The following is a 21,128-nucleotide window of genomic DNA, read 5'->3' as shown; positions in this document are numbered from 1 at the left end:
TTTGTGGGTTTTGTTCCAAGTGTGGAATGTAAACTGATTGAATAATGAGCTTCAATATTAAAAAAATAAAAAAAAAAAATAAGGTAATATTTACTGTCACAATATTTTGGGGAATAAAGGGGAGCAAAACAAAAACAGAATAGTGCCTGTGAATTTACTATTTCAAAGTGAATTGTAGACATGTGCCTATTAGGTGCATTTTGATGATTTTTTTCAGGGCACAATTAGAAGGCTGATTACATGTACCATCAAATTAAATACTAATGCATGGTAACTTGAGGAATAGCCAAGAATAGTAGCAAAAAACTGCAGGCTGATGGCTGGTGTAGTGGGTAAAGTCACTCACTACTGTGGTTGCTACATGTTTATTGAGCAAAGTGTGACGTTATTGGCATGTAAGCAAAGCAGACAGACATTACTTTGAGGCTTATTTTATTGATAATTGAAAAACAACATAGCAAATCAACTGTAGAGGCGTTCATTTCTACCTGCTATATGGGGAGGGAGGCATGCAGGGTTCAGAGAGCCCGAGTCAAAGACTTCTGTGTTATAAAAAAGGGCTTGTTCTCTAGAAGTAACAACTATGCAGTGGAGATGGGTAGCAAGCAATGTAACATCTTTTCCTAAAAGCCAGTGTCTAGACAAGCCAAGTGCCTTCAACATTTGGTGACATAGTTGGACCTAAATGCATTTGTGTCAGTCTGTGCCCAAACCCATTACAAAGTACACAGACATGTGGGAGTAGATCTGCTGGAGTTCATTTCAGTGAGATTGATGTTAGCCACCCTGTCTTGACAGCAGCCCTGTCCTAGGCTCAATGCAAAAGCAGATGGGTACCTTTACAGAACACTACCCTACTACTCCCATTTTTTCCATTATTTTGGTTAATGAGAAAGACAGTGTTTTGATTTTGGTGGCTGTAACAGACATATGCCTGATTTGCTGCAGTTATACTCATTACAAAGCAACTTATGCAAAGGTGAACCTGTTGTTCTGTGAAATGATGTAGACACAGGGAAATAATTTCAGATTAATTATTTTTTTTTTCTAATTCTGCACAGCATGAAGAATTTCTTCCTGTCTCCTGAGTCTGCCATCCAAGGAATTACTGGTAAGTACAACACTGAATAAAGTATTCTTCTACTTTGTTCAGGTTTTCTTTGAAAAGCTTTTCAAACTGGTATTTTAAAAGGGAAATTCAAAGAAGATGATTAGATATTACGTAAGAATTTTACCTACCACCAGTTATACTACACCTATGTTCCTCAGCATTTCAGAAAATGACAAGACATGCTAAATAAAATAAAAATTAGAGGGCTAAAATGCAAACAAGTTACTTTTAACTCACTACTGTGGCATATAAACAGACATCTTACAAATAGCAGTTCCTTTAACCCTACTTGAAATATTTTTTGGTGTACCTAATAAAACTTTTATTTACTTGGAGCAATGTTACTCCAATTAAAATTAAAGAATACTACTTCATTCTGGTAATTGATAATGAGATACAACCCCCACATCTAGCTTTATAATATGAAGCCATCAGTCTAAATCCCTCTGGGATTTTAATGATTGTGGGCAGTTACCATTTGACAATCATTCTGCAGCCTATGTGAAATACATTAGTGATCTGTGCAGCAGTGTAAACAAGTCTGCATTGCTGCTCTGCCTGTTCTCTATATAAATAGACTGGAGAATTCTCCAGAGATGTCAGTCTGGCACCTCTCACAAGCTTTGCATTTACTTACTATTCATTATTAATTGTTAAGTTCTTGCAGCGTACTTGATATTGTAAAAAGTAGAAAGACACAGTCCCTCCCTGGAGGAGTTTACTTTAGAAGATAAGCAGAACCAATTCATTCTTTTCCTATACAACAAATACAGTTTTCTTTGTATTTTGTTCAAATTCTCTGGAACTTGGAAAATATGGGCTTCAAGTCAGGTCACATAACATTTCTTTACTGACTTTCACATTACCTAGTTCAGACTGAAAGAACTGTCAGAGCATACTTGCCTATATGCAGTGCAACAGATTTCACTGTTCTGAACAATTGGTCTCATTTCAAACCATTTTTGAAAGCTATCAACTTTCATGTTAATCTCCTCAGGAGGAGAAGTGATGAATCTCTGGATGGGAAGACAAGCCAGAGTTGATGCATACTGAATAGCAGGAGAGGCACAGTATGACTTGGAAAGGTCTCTGACTAGTCTGTGTTCTCTTCTCCGTAACGCAAAAAGTTTTATGATTTTTCTGGGGACAAAAGGGGGGGATTAATAGGTTAAGCAAAGGTGACATTCTCCTGGAGGAAACAAATATATATGCTACCCTGCATATTATAAATAGAATGTGTTTGCTTTTATTTGTATGTGTTTTCCTCTCAGGTAAGAATTAGTACATGACACATTTGGGGCTTTTATGTCCTCAGTTGTACTTGCTCCATCCCATTCATTCCAGAATCCCAAGCATTGTCACCAGTTTTTGGAAGGCTTCATAACTAGTTACAAAGTGCTGAATGTTATGATGTGGGAGGATGAGGGGGGATTTTGTAACTGAAAAGAAAGTATAAAATGTAAGGAAAAAACAGGCAAGAGGAACTGGGTGACCTGGAGCATGCAGAGAAAGAGAGAAAAAATATTCAGAACAAGAATAGAGATCAAAGAAAAAATTGTGATCCAATCATGACAAACACAAAGCATCTCTGCAATAGTTTCTGAATACTGTATGTTTTAGTTGTAGTAGGCTAGTGTATGAATAAATCATTTGTTTTCATTAGACATCAGATAATAATGAGCAAAAAAAAAAGGGTGGGATTGGAAGTGGGCAGTCTTGGGGGCTCCTAACTGGAGGGCAGTTGAGGTGCCAGGTCAGAACAAATGTGTTGGAAGACTCTTGGCTTGGCTGCCTACAGGTCCCACCAAAGTTAACCTGGTGAGCCAGTGCCTGGAGCTTGTCAGGACTATAGGAGCACTGGCTGCTAAAAAGGGGGACTGTCTTCTAAGAGGTGTGGTAGGTGCTTGGAGCTGCTCAACTTCCTCCTGTATGTAGGAACTTAGAGCATCTTGAGATAATAAGTTTTAGCTAGATACTCCATGTATACTGTTCTAAATCTTTTCCTTGTTGGCACTTTATTCTTTCTGTTAAATCAGAGCTACCTAGTCACCACCCAATCGTCAAGTTCCCAAGTGGAAGACCCACAGATGCCAGTCTCATCTGGAATTGGGTAAGCACAATTCAGAAAAATTAATACACAACCACTCAGTTCACTATGATTTCACTTTTCGATTCAGGATACCAGATACTCCCCATTGACATTACAACCCTTTTTGCAACATTCAGACCCTTTTACAGAGAGATAGTTGGGTCTATGTGTCAATAATCTATACTAAATAATCTAAAAGCATCAAAAATATCAACATATACTTTGCAATAAGTGTGGTCCAAAGGGATCTTGACAAATTAGTATTTATTTTAAGGAATAGGCCAGAAGGAATACCAAGCTGATCCAAGTATAGCTTCTTTAAAATGTGGCTAATGGGAAGTGATCAGCTGAAGAAAAAAAACAGTTGTACTCTGAAAGTGCATTAGACTAGGCCACAGAAGCAAATAAGAGGTCTAGGATCGATGTTTTAGACAATTATCAGCAAATTTAAGCAGAACTATCTTAGATACTGTATACTAAAGACAACTTCAATGTAATGACAGAAACATAGGTATTTGAAAGTATTCATGTTTGAAGCTCTTGACTGTATAATCAATTTTAAAATTAAGCATTCTGAATACCATCTGAGCACCATAAATGGAAACTTTAATTGTAACCATTTAGACAACTGTGAAAGGCAATCAACAGCTACAGAGAGCTGGGGTAAAAAAAAAAAAAAAAAAGGTTTGAATTCTTTAATAGGTTGCAATTTGTAAAATTAGGCCTGGGCTTCATTCCCACACAGAAATTTGTTTTTAAATTCCACTGATATTTATACATGAAAATGGTTAGAGAAAACAACCTTGGGCATGATGGTCCACCAACCCAATTACTTTATATTTACTGACTGAGGTTTCTGAATAACAATAAGATCTTCTGAAATTTCTTTTGCTTTGATTTTCAAATTACTGGAATATATAATGCTTCAATCTTCTTGAAGATAGAAATACAGATACCAGGCACATATGAAAGATGAAGAGGTTATTATGGTAAATAACACAGCATGTATATATACTTTCCTCTAGAAACTCTCCTATGCAGAAGCATACACATATGCCTTTATTGCAGCTGCACAAAATTTCTGTTTCTGATCAGTTCTTATTTCTCATGATCAAAAGCATTCCCGTTTCTAACATATCTCCTATGCTGTGTTATCTGGATATGGCTTAGACAGGTTTTATCTCCAAATTTTTGGGGTACAGGCAAGGAAACAGCAAGAGGTAAGGTTATAGAAATGCTACCTCAGTTTTTGTGTTCTTATACTACAGCATCTGCGGGGAAATCAGGCTTTCACAATCCTGAACTCTAACACGTAAACATAGAGTGACAGAGAAATACCTATCTAGATGTAAGTACCTGTCACATGAAGGAAAAGCTTATTATTTGATAATGCCTTGTAAAAAAGGAATATTTTGATTAATTTGGAGTGACTGCTCCCAAACATAGTAGGTGCCTCGTACTGGTTAAAAGAGTTGTTAATTGCAAGCAAGTAAGCATGTTTCATTCACTTTCATTACTGAAAAACATTGTGCTCTTTTCTGCCAAATTGTAGAAAAAAATAATAGTATAAAAATCATGCTTGTAATGGCTTCAGACTTCAGCCTGCAAATGCAAGGCAGAAAGCTAAGTGCAGCAGCAACCGCAGGCAGCTTCACACAGGTGCACACTAGGAATAGCTCAGGAAGCAGTTAACACTTCAATAGCAAAACTTTTAAAACAAATGAAAACTGAGCCACACTCATATAGGAAAAGTCATACATAGTTTTATGCAATGATGTTTCTAATAATAAACTCGGGAATTTTAATTTACGAGAACTGATGCAACTCTAAGGTTTAAATGTCAAAATGTTCTACTATACTGTAAATTGCATTATATTCAGGTATTTATTCTGTTTTTCAAAAAAAACTATTTACTTGGGGAATATAATTTTTCCCCATTGGTGTTTCAATAGGCCTGATAGTGTTTTAGACTAAAGGTTTTATTATCTTTCCAAAGATTGTTATTTTGTTTTCTTTCACAAATTTAGTATTTTTTTTTCTGACCTTTCCTTGCAGGATTTTGCTTGAAAATTATCTAAACCATCTTTGGTAATTATTTTTCTAGTTATTATTATAAGCTTAAGATCATTTGGGAGATTGTCACATTATATGTCTATAAGTATTTCAACTCCCTCTTGTTTCTGTCCAACAAAAAATTAAGATCAATAGCTCTTGGCACACAATAGCTATGCAGAGATCCTTGTCTCTGCAGGCAAGAAATCCCAACCTATACAGACAATGAATTCTCGGCACCACAAAAACCTGCATTAAGTTGTCTATTATTCACCATTCACCCAGATTGTGTGAATCCTCTTTCTCTAATGGTTATATATTTATATCAGATAGACTGAAATGATATTAGGGAATAAGAAGTAGCTATTCCTGGGAGCATGCTGAAGGAATCTTGGAAATGTTCCATAAGCTTAATGTATTCTAGTGGCTGTTCCCAGCCAAAGAAACTGGTGATTCTAAGACTTCAGGCTCCTGTTAAATATAGAGTATGCAAAGCAAGACAGATAGGTATTTGAATCAAGGTAAACCTTACTGATGCATTCCAAATCATTAGAGGAACTGTGTTGTGTAGTGTGACGCCATATAGGAAATATCACACTTTGTACTGCTCTGAGTGGTTTTACAACATGGTTTTGGACATTTTTGTGGCACCCTCTGGTTGTGTGTTAAACTTGAGGAAATTAAAAAAAAAAACTTGCTACTCTTCTGCAACTCCTGGGATGCACCAAAAAAGCTTCAGTTATTATTCAATTGCACTGACAAATTTCACCATCTACTGCTTAAGATGGCAATGTCCAAAACATTTAATTATCAAACGTTTGTAATACATCCAGAACAATATCTTTGCATATTTTTCCCAAAGTTAGACAGATCAGGAAAAAACTCTTCTGTTCAAAAATTATTTGTAATGAAAATTTTTAAAAATTGAAACATTAACAAAATAGCAACACAAATACAACTGGGAGAGTAGAAAATCGTTTAACTCCAGATTATCGAGTCATGTCTTAACCATGTTATGACTTGCACAGGTCTGCTGCTGCTCCTTATTTCCTGTTTTAAATCTTAGTTAAAAGATTTCTAAAAGTACAGAAAATATGTTCCTACTACTGTCATCTTAAGAAACTGCCACATTTCACTTAAGGCAGTTATACCATTCCTAATGGGATGGCATGCAGTGAGCACAGGCAGTGATGTGACTCGCAGAAGTCTGTCTCTATAAAAATGTGCTGAAATTATATTAAATAAAGGTTTGAGAGTCTCAAAGTATTTTGTGAGAATTTTCAGTATGGTCCAAAGTTAAACATGAATATACACTCAGTATTCACAGCACTAAGAATAGTCCTTGTAACTGATAAGGGTAGATTGCATTTTACTAGAATACAGAGGAAAGAAAGAAAAGCAACACATCGCTAGCATGAATGAGAAGAAAAGGAGAGAAAAAAATAGATAATTTTATCTTTGGTATTCTGAATTCTGTCTGTTTACATATCAGGCATGGACTGCATTTTATTACTGTATATCCAAAGTTGAAATAAATGAGATTAATCAGTGAAGACTTGATGAATAATAGCAATATTCCTTATTGTTAGCACAATTAACAGCAAGCCTCAAAAGTGTGACATTCAGAACACTGGAGGACTGCCAATCTTACTCCAAATTTATAAATGCTAGAAATTACATTATGAAGAACTTTTGATTGGTTACATGGATATCAATTCCTAGTAAAATAATGAAGATTTTTGGACTTGAGAAATTAGAAATTGGAGACTGAAGTGGTAATTATGGTAATCAGCACAAAGATAAATCTTGTCAAATTATTCCCTTTTTTTTTTTTTTTTTTTTTTTGGCAAGATCATAGATCTATTTAAAAAGGCAAATGTAGAAGCATAGCTGCTTGGGTTTTTTTAAGGCACTAACTGTCATGCATTCATTAAACACAATATTTGGAAGTAAGAGAGAATATGTTAGGTGGGCTACTACCTGGACTGATAGATTCTAAAATATTAGTAATAGGGAAATGTAACTGAGTGGTATTGCTTCTAGGTCAGACCCTCTACAAATTTCTTTATTGGGTGTAATTAGCATTTTTGCCAGTTATGCAAAAAATACTGTAAGGATTTTCGTAGTAGAGTTTGCAGATGACAAGAAAAAAGGCAGCAGTTAACAAGATTAATATTTCAGGGAAAGCTGAGTAGTCTGGTTTAAAATTCAAGTTGAAAACACTATATTTGAGTACAGTCAAATGCAAGGTACAACAATTGGGACTTCAGAATATAGGGCAAGAAAGTTCATTTTCAAATGAAACAAGAACAAAAGATTTAAAAGCCAAAACCACCTCAACGTGAGTGGTCTGGGAAAGAGGGACAATGTGATCGTGTACTGACTTGAATGGGGAGCAGCAAGTAGAAGCAGGGACATGAGTGTGGTATGACCTGGGACATGTTGCACTGATGAGGTTTCTTTAGGATATTCTGCCTTTTGTTCAAGAAAGAGTTTTGAAGTGAGCTACAAAAGTGTTTTAAGGGACTGTCAATGAGATTTAAACCAGTCTTAAAGAACTTGGTTTATGAAATTGCTGAAGAGAAAATTAAGAAGCACACATGACTGCTGAAGATATTACAGTGGGACTCCCCTGCATATCTGACAATGCACTAATATAACATAACAATCAGCAATTGACAGTAGATGAGTTAACCTTGTAAAATGCAATTCACTGTAGATAAGTACTGGAACATCCAATACAAAAGGCAGTGGAAACAGAACTGGTCTAGGCCTTTAATTCAGAATTAGAGCAAATCAAATTTAAACTCCTCACTTCCATTGTGGAATTTGTTAACTTAGCAATTCCTCTTTTCCCTTCATCTTAAAAGAGCATTTTCCTATGACTAATAGGAACAGTTCTGCTTTAAGGCTATTGTAATCAAATTATGTCCTTTAGAGGTCACGAAACAACTTCTCTCTGATGCATAAATTAGTCAGCTCTACTCTGTTTGTTCTTTTTTCTCTGAATAGTTTTGAGGCAGTATAAATTAGCCACTGGGGATTGGATAGATTTTGGAATATACCTGTAGTCTGAAGGACTGGTGGGAATGAGCCATCTGTATCATCCTCATGAACTCAGCTTTAAAGTGGTTGTCGAGCTTGGGGCTACAGTTCAGATCATCAGAGAAAGGTTATCAAGGGCTTTTCCCTCCCTCTCTTCTTCAGCACAGGACACCTTGATACATTTCACCTAGCAATCACTTGCCCTTAGAGGCATTTGCAGTATATCTTTCTCTTCATTCTGTGCTCTTTGTCACCCAATTATTTAATCTCCTCTTGATTTCAGTCAAAATAAATAAATCATGATTTCATTAGAGGTGTAACTGAACTAAATCTGGTGGAATGAAGCATTCTAGCCCATGAGGCCTGAAGTTCTATAAACCAATGTTGCTTACATTTTTCACTTTTTTTGCTTAAAAACTTAACTGTCTTAAAATGGATGCAACTGAGTAGTCATCAGAGATTAGCATTCGTTTCTATATTGCTATTGAAAACACTTAAGATTAGCTCTCAGAAACGGCAGATTCTAACATACTGTTCCAATACTAGACTGACATGACTACTCTACCAGACTCAGAGCAATAAAAAGTGGGCAGAGGGTGTAGAAGGAAAATATCAATATAGCCCTACAAACAATATCAGAGTAACCCAGTTTAGACTTAAGGTTAGGGGAGCAGCAATTATATAATTAGTGTCCTCACAGAAGTCTCATGTTAAAAAGGGAAAAAATAAAAAGTATTTAATCTTACTCTCTTAATCTTGAAGGAGGGTGTATGGAAAGTTCAGTAGAAAACCCAGTTTCCAGGAAGAGGCTGAATCAGAATAGAAATCCTGGAGGAAAGTTCGAGACTGCAGAGCTGTGGTTATAGGGAGAAGGTCCCATTAGTGTTTCTATTTGAGTACCATGAAATCCTCACACGTCTTATGAGAGAAAGCTCAATCTCTTTCCCAAATGACTCTATTTAGACCTGGAGCTTTCATGTGACTTCATCCAGTTAATCTTAGGCAAAAGAACTGATAGATTTGCATTGCATGATTTCCTTTGCAAGTCTACCTTTAGACACAAGGAAACTAAAATCTGCATTTTGCAAAGCAATGATTCAGAGTTGACACAAATTGAGATACTGGTTCTGGGAGGAACAGTCTCTGACAGGACTGTGATAGGCATCCCAGTACTGCACTGTAAATGACTGAAGAATGAAGAGTAGAGACATGTCTTTCTCAAGGTCACGTTGCCACAGCTTTCAATATAAATGAAAAACGGTTGAAGAAGTAAATATGCTGAAGTAAAGAATTTTACTTCATTAAAGTACCATAAAGAATAGAATTTGCTGAATTCATGTGAGATGTCCTGGAAAATATAGGAAAAGTATCTTCCCTCATTGATCTCTAAAAATTTTGTGATTTGAGTGTAGCTATAGCTGAATCTTGAAGGATGACACACTAGGAATGATTAAGGAAAGGGGAACTTCTGCAATAGATTTTTGTGAGATGTCATTGTTTTACAAGATGGAATCAGTCAAAAAGAGATTAGCATAAAGAGCTAATATCTTTAAAAGACAAGTCATTTTATGCACTGCTTTGGTCAGTTTTGGTTAATTTTTTTTTTACTCTGCCTGACAGGAAGCCACAATGGCTTACAAGGACATTCAGTTTGCTTTCTCACATACAGGAATGAGGAAGAGACAGCTCTGCTAAAAAGATGAGCAAGATAAGCAAAAAAAAAATGTATCTTTTTAAAAAAATCACAGTTTTATGTCTCTTTGTCCTGTAAGCTTACTGATTGTACAATTATATGTTAATTGTTTTTTAGGTGAGAAAAACAGTTAATAGTGGCCAAATCAATACTTATTCTGACAGGTAAAAGTTTGGGGAAAAAAAAAAAAAAAAAAAGAATTCTAGGAATTACTGAATTTTCTTTAGATAAGGTAGTGTTTAAGATAGTGTTTATATCTTTTTTTAAAGGTTATATATAGTGCTTCTAAGGTCAACATTAGACATGGGAGCACGTAAACTGTAAGTGAATGTGTATGCAAAATTAAGTATATAAAGAGGGTTGGCAAGGATATATCTTGATATATAAATAAATAATACACTGCATATCAATCAGCCAAGGACTGAATTGGAGAACCTCAGAACCTAGCAGCTGCAGAATATAGCTGACAGCCCCCTGAATCCTCCTGCTCTGAAAGAGACTACCCTCAACTTATAAAGAAGATTTGGAAGATCTGGCATGTTGGACCACTGTGTGCCTCCGTTGCCAGTTCCATGGGTAGGTCAAAGGTATTGACCTGAGAGGCTTGTCTCATTCTTACTAGTATTTATCTTTGGGTTGGTGGACAGCTGAACCCAGAAACATACTTTGAATGAGACAGTTATGCATCATTCACACTTAACACTCTGGATAGTGTGAAGGCAGAAGGCAAAGGCAGGGACTGGGAGAAGGAAGAACTATCCACTGTAGGAGAAGATCAGGTTCAAGACCATCTAAGGAACTTGAAGCTGCACAAGTCCATGGGATCTGATGAGGTACATCCACAGGTCCTGATAGAACTGATGAATGAAGTGAATAAGGCAGTATCCATGATATTTGAGAAACCATGGCAGTCTGGGAAAGTTCTCACTGACTGGAAAAGGGGTAACATAATCCCCATTTTTAAAAAGTGAAAAAGGAAGACCTGGGGAACTACAGGTCAGTCAGTCTCACCTTTCTGCCTGGTAAGATCACGGAGAAGATCCTACTGGAAGCTATGGGAGGGCACATGAAAGATAAGGAGGTGATTGGTGACAGCCAACGGGGCTTCACTAAGAGCAAACCATGCCTGACATATTTGGTGGCCTTCTACAACAGGGTTACATCATTGACAGATAAAGGAAGAGCAACTGATGTCATCTACCTTGCCTTGTACAGAGCATTTGACACTGTTCCACATGACATCCTTGTCTCTAAATTGGAGAGACATGGATTTGATGGATGGACCACTTGGTAGATAAGAAATTGGTAGATGGTCACACTCAAAGGATTGTGATCAATGGACTGATGTCCAGGTGGAGAGCAGTGATGAGTGGCATTCCTCAGGGGTCGGTGTTGGGACCAGTGCTGTTTAACATCTTCGTCGGAGACATGGACAGTGGGATTGAGTGCACCCACAGCAAGTTTGCTGACAGCACCACGCTGTGTGGTGTGGTCGATATGCTGAAGGGAAGAGATACTATCCAGAAGGACCTTGACAAGTTTTAGAGGTGGGGCCTGTGCAAACCTCATGAAGTTCAACATGGCCAAGTGCAAGGTCCTGCACAAGGACTGAGGTAATCTTATGCACAAATACAGGCTGGGTGATGAGTGGATTGAGAGCATCGCTATGGAGAAGGACTTGGGACTAATAGTGGATGGAAAACCAATGAGCCAGCAATGTGTGTGCAGAGCCCAGAAAGCCAACCATATCCTGGGTTGCATCAAGAGAAGTGTAGCCAGCAGGTCAAGGGAGGTGATTCTTCCCCCTCTGCTCTCATGAGACCCCACCTGGAGTACTGTGTCCAGCTCTGGAGCTCCCAACATAAGGACATGGACTTGTTAGAGCAAGTCCAGAGGATGTCACAAAGATGATCAGGGGCCTGGAGCATCTCCCTTATGAAGACAGGCTGAGAGAGTTGGGGTTGTTCAGCCTGGAGAAGAGAAGGATCCACGGAGACCTTATAGTAGCCTCCCAATACCTAAAGGTGGCCTACAGGAAAGCTGGAGAGGGACTTTTTAGAAGGGCATGTAATGATAGGAAAAGGGGTAATGGCTTTAAACTGAAAGAGGGTAAATTTAGATTAGATATAAGGAAGAAATTCTTTACTGTGGGGGTGGTGAGGCACTGGCACAGGTTGCCCAGAGAAGCTGTGGCTGCCCCCTCCCTGGAAGGGTTCAAGGCCAGGTTGGACAGGGCTGGGAGCAACCTGGTCTAGTGGCAGGTGTCCCTGCCCATGGCAGGGGCGTTGGAACTAGATGATTTTTCAACCCCCCCCCCAAAAAAAAAAAAAACAAAAAACAAGGATGTACAAAGACTGCCTTTGAGTGCTCGTAGTGTACAAGTCCAAAGTTTGGATGTGGAAAACATTTGATTGCTGCTCAGTGTGTCCTCTATGGAAAACAGCTATAGATGTTAAAAGACCTGAAAAGTTTCCAGACACAAGCTTCTTTTTTAGGCAATTGTGACCTCTTATATTGTAATCTATATCCAAGTGACTAGAAAACTATTGGGAAGAAAAGCAAGAGACCAAAGAGAATCTGTATTATTTTCTGGAAGCATCCAAATGATGGAAATAAGGAACAGAATCCAGGAGCTGGAACATTTTATTTGGTGGGAACCAAATAGATCTTTTGAAAGCATTTAACTGGTCATCCACACCTTTGGTACCCTGCAGTTATTAATTTCTGAAAAATCAAAATACAATAAGTATCACTTCTCTATAAAGAACCAAATGTGTTGGTTTTTTTTTTTGTTTTTTTTTTTTTTGTTTTGTTTTTTTCTATAATATAGACATTTCAAAGAATTGAAGAGAGATTAAAACCTAATGAAGGCTAAATATAGTTTTTTTGACAGGTCCAGGTCCCATGTCAACTGAAGAAAGAGAAAAATAAGCTACCTAGATTCAGAATGAAATTGAAGTGATGAATTTATGCCTTTTAGCTAAAAGTCGGTACTGATTGTATCTTCATGTGTTGCTAGAGGGGATGACCAGTCTTGTGAACTTGTTCATCACACTAGGTTGTTCAAGATTTTGTGTTGGACAGTTGTGTCTCTGTGTTGAATCAATACCATAAATGATGCATGCTGTTGGCTATTTAGGAGGGTTTGGGGGAAAAAAAGGAAAAAAAAAAAAAAAAAAGGCACCTTATTGCTTTTAGTGCTAATTGTATATTTATTATGCTAAACCATAAATCTGTTTTACCTGACATTGTACTCAGGCATCAATAACTCATGGCTTGGAATTCAAGGTACTACTACTAAAATTTCTAAAAATATTTTAATGGATGACTTACAACTTAAACAACTTAGTCTCCAAAACTAAGTGGGTATTGTTTCTTGCTCTTCAGCTCATAAGAACTAGTTTTGCGAGATACTAAAAAGAATTTAAATCCAAACTCAACATCCTAGAATAATTGACAGAAGAAAATTCAACAAAAAAGCTTGCCAGTACTGATTATTTTCAGTTGATAAAGATCATTCATTTACTCAAAATAAATAGGCGTATTTATCAAATGCTAATTAACTGCTTTTTAATTTTATCTTCTTTCTTTCTTCCTATTTTTGCCATTCTCTTTTAGCATTAATATGCAAAACAGCAGATGTTTTTTTTTTTTTTATGAGATAAGTACAAAAATAGTGGCTTGGGAAATCAGTTTATAGGCACTCTCAGAGGTATAATAGGAAGCCCTATAAAAATTAAAAAAAAAAAAAAACTGGGAAAGGAATTAAAAAGGCTATCTTAGCTAGTTTTATTGAAGAGGAAAATATGTCAAAGAGAAGTCAAAGAACAGTCCGTGAATATTAAGATTACTGTGACCTTGACCTGTTCAATGTTCATAGTTTTATTGTAAAAAGTTTTTTCACTTATTTGGGTTATAATTTTGCAGTTATTTCCTAGGATAATATATAATATTAAATATCAGAAAGTGCATGTGTGTACAGAATGACAAAATTAGTGATATCTATCTGAGAAGTTTGCACTGAATTTGAGAATTCAGTGTTCACCTTTCACTGCTGGAATACTTCATCAGTTGGAGGAAAATCAGGGACCTTCTTGTAAATATGTAGAATACTAAATATTGTAGAATACTAAGGAAAGGAGACTTGAAAACTTTGACACAACTTACCTCTAAAACATACAATTTAAGGTGTTTGGAAACATTATTGCTTTTTAAAATGCAATTTGCATTTTAATGCAAATCTTTAATGCAGTTGCAAGATTGGTAAGGTATCATCTAAGAATATAAGAATATTTAGAGTTGTGCTTCTGCCTATTTGAATATTGACATCAGTCAGACACTCTTGAAGGTTTAGTCAAATAAAGGAGAAAAATATTCCTCTTTGACTAGTCCTCCAGTGATCTTCATTGTGATATGACTGGGTCAAATAATAAAACATATTTATAGAGTAAATACATGTCTTGAGCTGTTAGATAATACTCAATTCAAAAGCTTTTACTACTTGTTTCAAAATGGAAATGTGAAGTATGCCATTATTGGTTTTGCTAACAGAAGTAGCACGTACATAGAAGTGGCCAAAGTCTTCAGAGAGACTTGGGTAAAGGACTTGTATGTGAAACATCCCACCTCACCCCACCCCTCAGCATTTATAAGACTATGTGATATCAGATCTAAATACAGGGTTCCATTTGGTATTGGGTTTTATTTTGTGAAGACTTTGAGCCACTGTTCACACATTTCAGCATGAATCACTTGTGAAAGTTTTTCAGGAACACAAGGGACAAATTATTTTAAGAAAAGAAGCAAGGTCAGAGAAGGACAGAAAAAAAATGAAAAACCTGTACCTCAATATATTGTAGACGTTTCTCCATTCAGTGATACTGAAGCATTTTAATATTTCATCAGATCCCAAATGGAATCTATCTTAGTATGAGCAAACCGCAAGTAATGATTTATTTATATGCAAGGCATCTTAAGAGCAAGGTGTCTAAAAAAAATTGTCCTGTTTACTCAAGGTTGTTGGCAGGAGTAACGTCTATGAGATATTGCTTCCTTCATTTGAGCATGGAATAGAAAGAGCCTTGTGGACATAAATTCAGCCAGTAAGGTTAATTTAGTGATAAGCATTAACATTTAGTGCCAGATTTTCCATAAAAGAAAATTTCCAGAATTTGTTTCATAGGCTTACAGTCTTCTGCAAAACTTCACTAGCATTATCTTCATAAGACAGGTGTAGCAAAAGCCTAGATTATTTCGTTCTCCTCACATTAGACTCTCAAACATTAATTTTTTCATCTCTGTCCTTATGTGAGGGCTAGTCTAGCCCATTCTTCTTTTCCAATCAGGAGCTTTGCAGTAATTTGCAAAGTAATGCAATTAAAAAAAAAAAAAAAAAAATTAAAACTGCCTTTATTTTATTTTCTTTGACAGAAGCCTTTCTAACTCCTGTAGCATCAGAATAATTGGTTTGGTAGTTGACAGTGATGTAAACTTGACTTATTTTCCTACCACTGTCAAACATTAGACTCTGCTACTCATATTATCAGTGCAGCTGGCTCAGAAACGCTTTCACTGAGAGTGTTACATGTCAGCAGTTTCTGTATCACTTTATGTTAAGATAGTTTTGACTTGCCAGCAGATCAGACCAAGTACATCTAGAGCAAAAATGCTTGTAAGAACTGTTGTAAACCAAAAAGTTTTGTGGCTCAATGGAAGAAGTTGACTAATTCCTGAGAGAAGTAAACAGTATCTACACTCCAGAAAAAACTATGGCTTGGAGGCATATTCTGAATGACAATAACTTAACGTTTACAAATTATTACTTTATATTTACTTACCCTCATAACAAGAGTATAAGACCATCATTGTTCTGCAATCGGACATACAGTTTATAGTCAATATCATAGAAAATAAGGCTGGAAAAGCCTTGAAAGAATATCTAGTTCATCATTTTGCCCAGAGATGGATTCAGCAGTATCAAACTTAGGCATTTACCTGGACTGTAACATCAAGAAAACTGCATATTGCCTTTGCAATGCTGACAGACAAGTTTGCTGTTTTGTTCATTTAGAAAGAATTTTCTACTCAATTCCTACTCTACTTTCTGTGTATTGGGTTGGTTCACCTATAGTTTACCTATAAACTTTATTTTTCTACATGATGCAGTCAACTTTTGGTTATCTATAGACGGATTAAGCTGGTGATGTATTAACTGTGCCATGGCTGTGTAGGCACCTGAGCTGGCTTTATGTGAGTAGTTTGGCTGCTTTGCTGTTTTGAGTGCTGTGATCAACAGAATTGCCAACTTTTGCACCTGAATTAAGCTATCATTTTATGCTCTCATAGCCTAATACAGGTCATGATATTTTCAACACTTGATTAAACAGGGTCCAATATGTAAATAGTTTTCTTATAAACAAGTACTCATATTTAATACTTGAAACACCAAAGTAGAGGTCGATGCATATAAATTATATACAGTTTTAATAAGGACTCCTCATTAACAGTCAACACCAATATGTGAAAGAATAAATGCACGAATATATTTTTAATATTATTTGCTGATATGGTATAAATTGTGCTGATTGGATAAAAAGTTACTCATTTCAAATACAGCAATAAGTGTTTAAAAAATCATTCTCAAATGATATTTCTTTTGTATTTTTTTAGTTTCCACATTATACTTTAGACCTACAGTTATTATATATTGAGTTATTAGTGATCTGTTCTACTTTTTCTACTAAATGCTTCTGATTTTTTTTTTAATTCCTTTTTTTTTTTTTTTTCAAGAAAGCAGAAAGAATATCATTCAATAAGGGACATACATTTCAAACATTTCCACATACATTTCAAAAATCAGTGACACTCAAACATATTTTTTTAACCTGATCAAATGTTAGAAAAGTCATTGTATGCCTTTTTATAAAAGAGAAATAGTAATTTAAATAAATTTTATAAGCAAAAATGGATTATTTTTATCCCTTTCACCTTCACCTTGGTTTTCTTATTTGAGATCAGAGCTCAAATCACATTTACTCTTCTAAGAGCATAACTAAGTATAATAGTCCCTGTACCTAAGCAGACTTCTGTAAAACCTAGTCAGTGTTCCAAATTGATACTAAAACTTTCAGTGAGTTTAGTGACCTGTCTTTTGATGCTGCTGTAATGTTGTTGCTGAGTTCCTCTTTCCTCTCGTATTTAATGCAGCCCAGGATTTTAACTTGGCAATTTTCGGAGCTGTAATGAAGATTATGTCCATTATTTCATTCATTCACCCAAACTCATTTAATTTAAACAAGAATGACCATCAAATATAGCAGTACTTTCATAAAATGGAACACTAAATATTATTAAATTATGCTTTTTTTTATCTCTCAGTTACTATATTCATTATCAACCATACTGATTTGTGACATTAGAAATTTGTGTCCAGTGGCAATTACTCTTGCTGTGCCTAATCAAGCTGTCTCAAATATAACTAGGAAACTTAGGATGCCCCATCTTAGTGAAACCTTTGCCTTTTTTTCTGAGGAGAAACTATATCACTCAAAATATTAATTCAAGAATAATTTGTATATGCATGATCAGTATTTAAAGTTCTTTACTTACTATTCAAGTATTCAAATGAAATAAAATATGGAATACAAGTTATATGCGGTGATTTTAATTAATATAAACTGCTTTTTTGTAAACAACAAGGTTGTGTAGATTTCTAACTGCTGGCTAAGCCTGAATACTTGTTTCTCCTCTTGTGCTCTCCACAGAGGAAGTGATGATATGACCTAAACAATAATAAACTAAGAAATATCCCAAAGCTTCTCTCCAAAAAATAGCAAAGAAATACAAGAAATTACTGTAAACATCTTCATAACTAGGAATGTATCTTTCACATAATTTTCTTGACAATAACAAAATCTCTGTAATACAAGCACTTTAGCCTCTGTAACACCAGGTATAACAGGTAACAAATGGTTATTTTTCCAGAAACTAAGTTGCATGCAGTAAGATTTATTTAAGGCAATGGCACTTCCCTTTGGAAATGAATTGCCAGTATTTTATGTTATACCATTGCTTTTCTTCTACTCACCACAATGAGCAATATATAGACAAATGTATGCAGCAGCAGTCTGTGTCTCTCCTTCCTTACTGTGCCTTGCTCTTGCTCTCCTATTAGCTGTAGCTGTGCATTCTTCTAGACGGAGTGTGACAGGAACTCGGTTACCTTGATAGCAGGTGCAGATGCAGCTTTAGCACTTGCTGTCTGCCTCACGTTTGTAACACCCTTGCTCCTTCCGGTCACTTGTTCCAGGGAAGGAATGACAGCAGCATTTCTGAGCTGTTCTTGTGTTTTCTCCCAGAACACTCAGAGAAAGCGGACTTCGTGATCTCCATGCTAACTACCAGCCTGCCTGCTGCCAGTTCTCCCTACTTCTGCCAGTGATGACATTCAGCTCGCTCCTCCACACAGGATACAGCACTGATTCCTCATTATGTAAGGCAGTCTAGGTCAAGTGTAGGAGAGGCACTGCTGGCCTGAGCAAGCCAGTGGAGTGTTCCCTCTGCTTCATGCTTCATGGGGTCTGGAAGCTGGATCCTGATCTTTTCGGCTACATCTTCTCAGGTAAATGCTTTTGCATGATTTAAATAGTTACTGTGCTGTTTTTCTATGCAGATAGCTGTCAGCCATGCTGTGAATTGCAGAGAGAATTTGCTAGGTGAAAACAGCTCTGTCAGCATGATTAGATTAACAGAGAAGTAGTTCTTCTAGGCGTCTCAGTTTTAAGATACTTTACAATAAATAAATAATAAATTGTGCTTGTTTAACAAACATCTTTTCTAACCTTATGGGGATTATTGTTAATTTGACTGATGAAGCAGTGAATGAAATCCATTTGCTTGAAGGTGGTGTGGGAAGGCATTATTGGATATAGCTATTAGCTCTGAGAGGTTTGCTGCAGTTCCTGGCTGTTGCATTGTTTCAGGCTTGCAAATTACAAATGTGCTTCTTTTATTAAACAAAGCAAAATGGAAAAAAAAAAAAAAAGAACATATTTAGTTTTCTTGCACTCTTTGGTTATTTTTTGAAGTAATAGTTAAATCCGAGATTCTATTTGTTATTTACCGCATGAATGCGTGAATCTATATGCTTCTGAAATATGTAAGGTGAACACTGCAGATAAAAATACATTTAGTGACTGCTCTGCAGAATGCCAGAACAGTACGTTAGCTAGATTTATATTAGAAGGTAGCTTTTTTTCATGCACCATGTAGAATTCAAAGACTTCTTTTGTATTTACATCCTACTGAAAATCAGTCCGTAACAAAACATAGAACAGTTTTGTCCTTAAAGTAATTATATGTACTGAGTATTGTCAGGTACAGGAATGTCTGAATATACTGGAATGCAGCAGAAGAGGCCCTGGAAAGTAACAGCATAACACTGGTACTGCAGTATCATGTAGGGAATTTCAAAAAGGCTAGCTTGCTTGCTAGGGACAATTACTGTGCAATAAATTGGAAAATATTTTTAATGCATTTGAGAGATTAATTAGAAAACTTTTTATGTACAGTACCTTGGACAGCAACTTTTTTATTTCCTGGTGCTGTAGAGTCTGCCTCATGGGAGTTAGCAATTTATAAAAATTAAATAATATGAATTTAAGATACATTAATGAATTCCAAAATATTGGGGAATTTATGTTAAAAATACCTGAGAGAAACTTTGGTCAGCATTGTATCAATGATTTATATTTAACAGCTTACTACCAAGAGTTCATTTAATATAATAACTTTTAAAAAGTGATGTTTGTATTGAATTATGTAAATGAGTGTCAAAACAGAAAATTAAAAATGCAAAATTATTTTCTACTGACAATATGGCATTTACAGAATTTTCATGTCTAATAGGTCACTCTAAGAATAAATATCAAGGTCCCTTAAATAAAAATAAAAGTGAATATTATTATAAGATTATGTATTAATATCAGATTAAAACTAATTTTGATGAGAAGAGTGGAAGTCCTTTAAATATGTTTTTTCCCCATCAGAAACTAGTTGTTCTTCACACTGGTCTAGAAATAACAGATAGTATTTAATTTCAACACTTGTTTGTAAGTGAGATAATTTTTTTTTTAATCATTTTCTTATCATCTTTAAAATCTCTCTTTCTCTGGAAAAGAACTGTCAAGCAGTGAGTTGCTTCTTCATCATGACCTTACCTTACCAGTTACTAAATTACTTTTTTTTTTCTTTTTAATGACAGTCATTTATATTTATGCTGCAATTTAGTAGAAATACCAGACTGAAGCCTTCATTAATTACATTGTGAAAGAAGTTAGATTCAAGAAAATGTAACTCATTTTTTGGTATCTTGAAAACACCTTTGTTGCAATGCAGTATATTACATTGTATAATATTTTGTAGATACCATTTTATACTTCAAAATATGTCTTACAAGCAAACTGTTAAAATAATAGCATAGTATAAGAACTTAGAACAAAACTGCTAGGTACTACGCAGTATTGTAATGATGTGCTTCAGATTCTTTGTTTCTTGCTGCCTGAAGTGTGCTAAAATAGTTATGCTATTATATATGAGTACATGGTGTTCCGTCCCATTTCAAGTGTGGGTGCTTGAATAATTTCCTTACAGGCTTAAGAAGTATTAATAACCTATCTATTCAATTAGAAGGGAAAAAAATATTGTTTTAAAATGTATAGTGCTTTTCTGGAAGTCTTATTTTTCTTTTTGCATCGTGGTTCATAGAAGGGCACACAGAGTATTTCTTCACACAGCAAGCTGCAGATACTTCACTAGGATACAAAGTGCTAGAATATGGTGTTTCTTATGTGTATTTATATATCCTATATTCCGGTATATCACTTTAGGTCTGAGAAATTGAACCCGAGTTGTAAGGTATGTTTTGAACCCACTACAGTGCAGGATATGAACCATTAGTGGTCAGTGCATCCTCCTGGTATTTTCCTGTGGTTTACTGGAATTGTCCAATCCATGGCTACATCAGTAGCTTGCTTTCAATAATCTATATATTCCCTCACATCACAATATGCAGCTTGAGTTTCTGACAAAGTTTTCTCTTCACTTTTCCTCACAGTACTAGTTTTCTGTCCTGCAAAGGA

General features: G+C 35.7%; 1 protein-coding gene and 1 long non-coding RNA gene across 5 annotated transcripts in view; one reads left to right on the top strand and one right to left on the bottom strand.

The window, feature by feature from the left end:
- The window catches only part of LOC116965306, a 40,950-nt gene that overhangs the window by 13,265 nt on the left and 6,557 nt on the right, over positions 1–21,128 (bottom strand). The window contains exon 2 of the long non-coding RNA XR_004409267.1: positions 18,077–18,605. This is a non-coding gene — a long non-coding RNA (uncharacterized LOC116965306). The remainder of the gene's footprint in view (positions 1–18,076; positions 18,606–21,128) is intronic.
- LOC104358686 (sodium channel protein type 1 subunit alpha) overlaps positions 18,538–21,128 on the top strand; it is a 97,369-nt gene continuing 94,778 nt past the window's right edge. For all 4 annotated transcript variants that reach the window (XM_042784348.1, XM_042784344.1, XM_042784349.1 and 1 more), the window contains exon 1: positions 18,538–18,610. The gene's annotated coding sequence lies outside the window, so the exon portion shown is untranslated. The remainder of the gene's footprint in view (positions 18,611–21,128) is intronic.

This window comes from Tyto alba, unplaced genomic scaffold (assembly GCF_018691265.1).
Source record: "Tyto alba isolate M040663 unplaced genomic scaffold, T.alba_DEE_v4.0 Super-Scaffold_7, whole genome shotgun sequence".
In the NCBI taxonomy this organism is placed as follows: domain Eukaryota; kingdom Metazoa; phylum Chordata; class Aves; order Strigiformes; family Tytonidae; genus Tyto; species Tyto alba.
The sequence above is the reverse complement of the archived record's forward strand: the minus strand, read 5'-3'. Positions and strand labels throughout refer to the sequence as shown.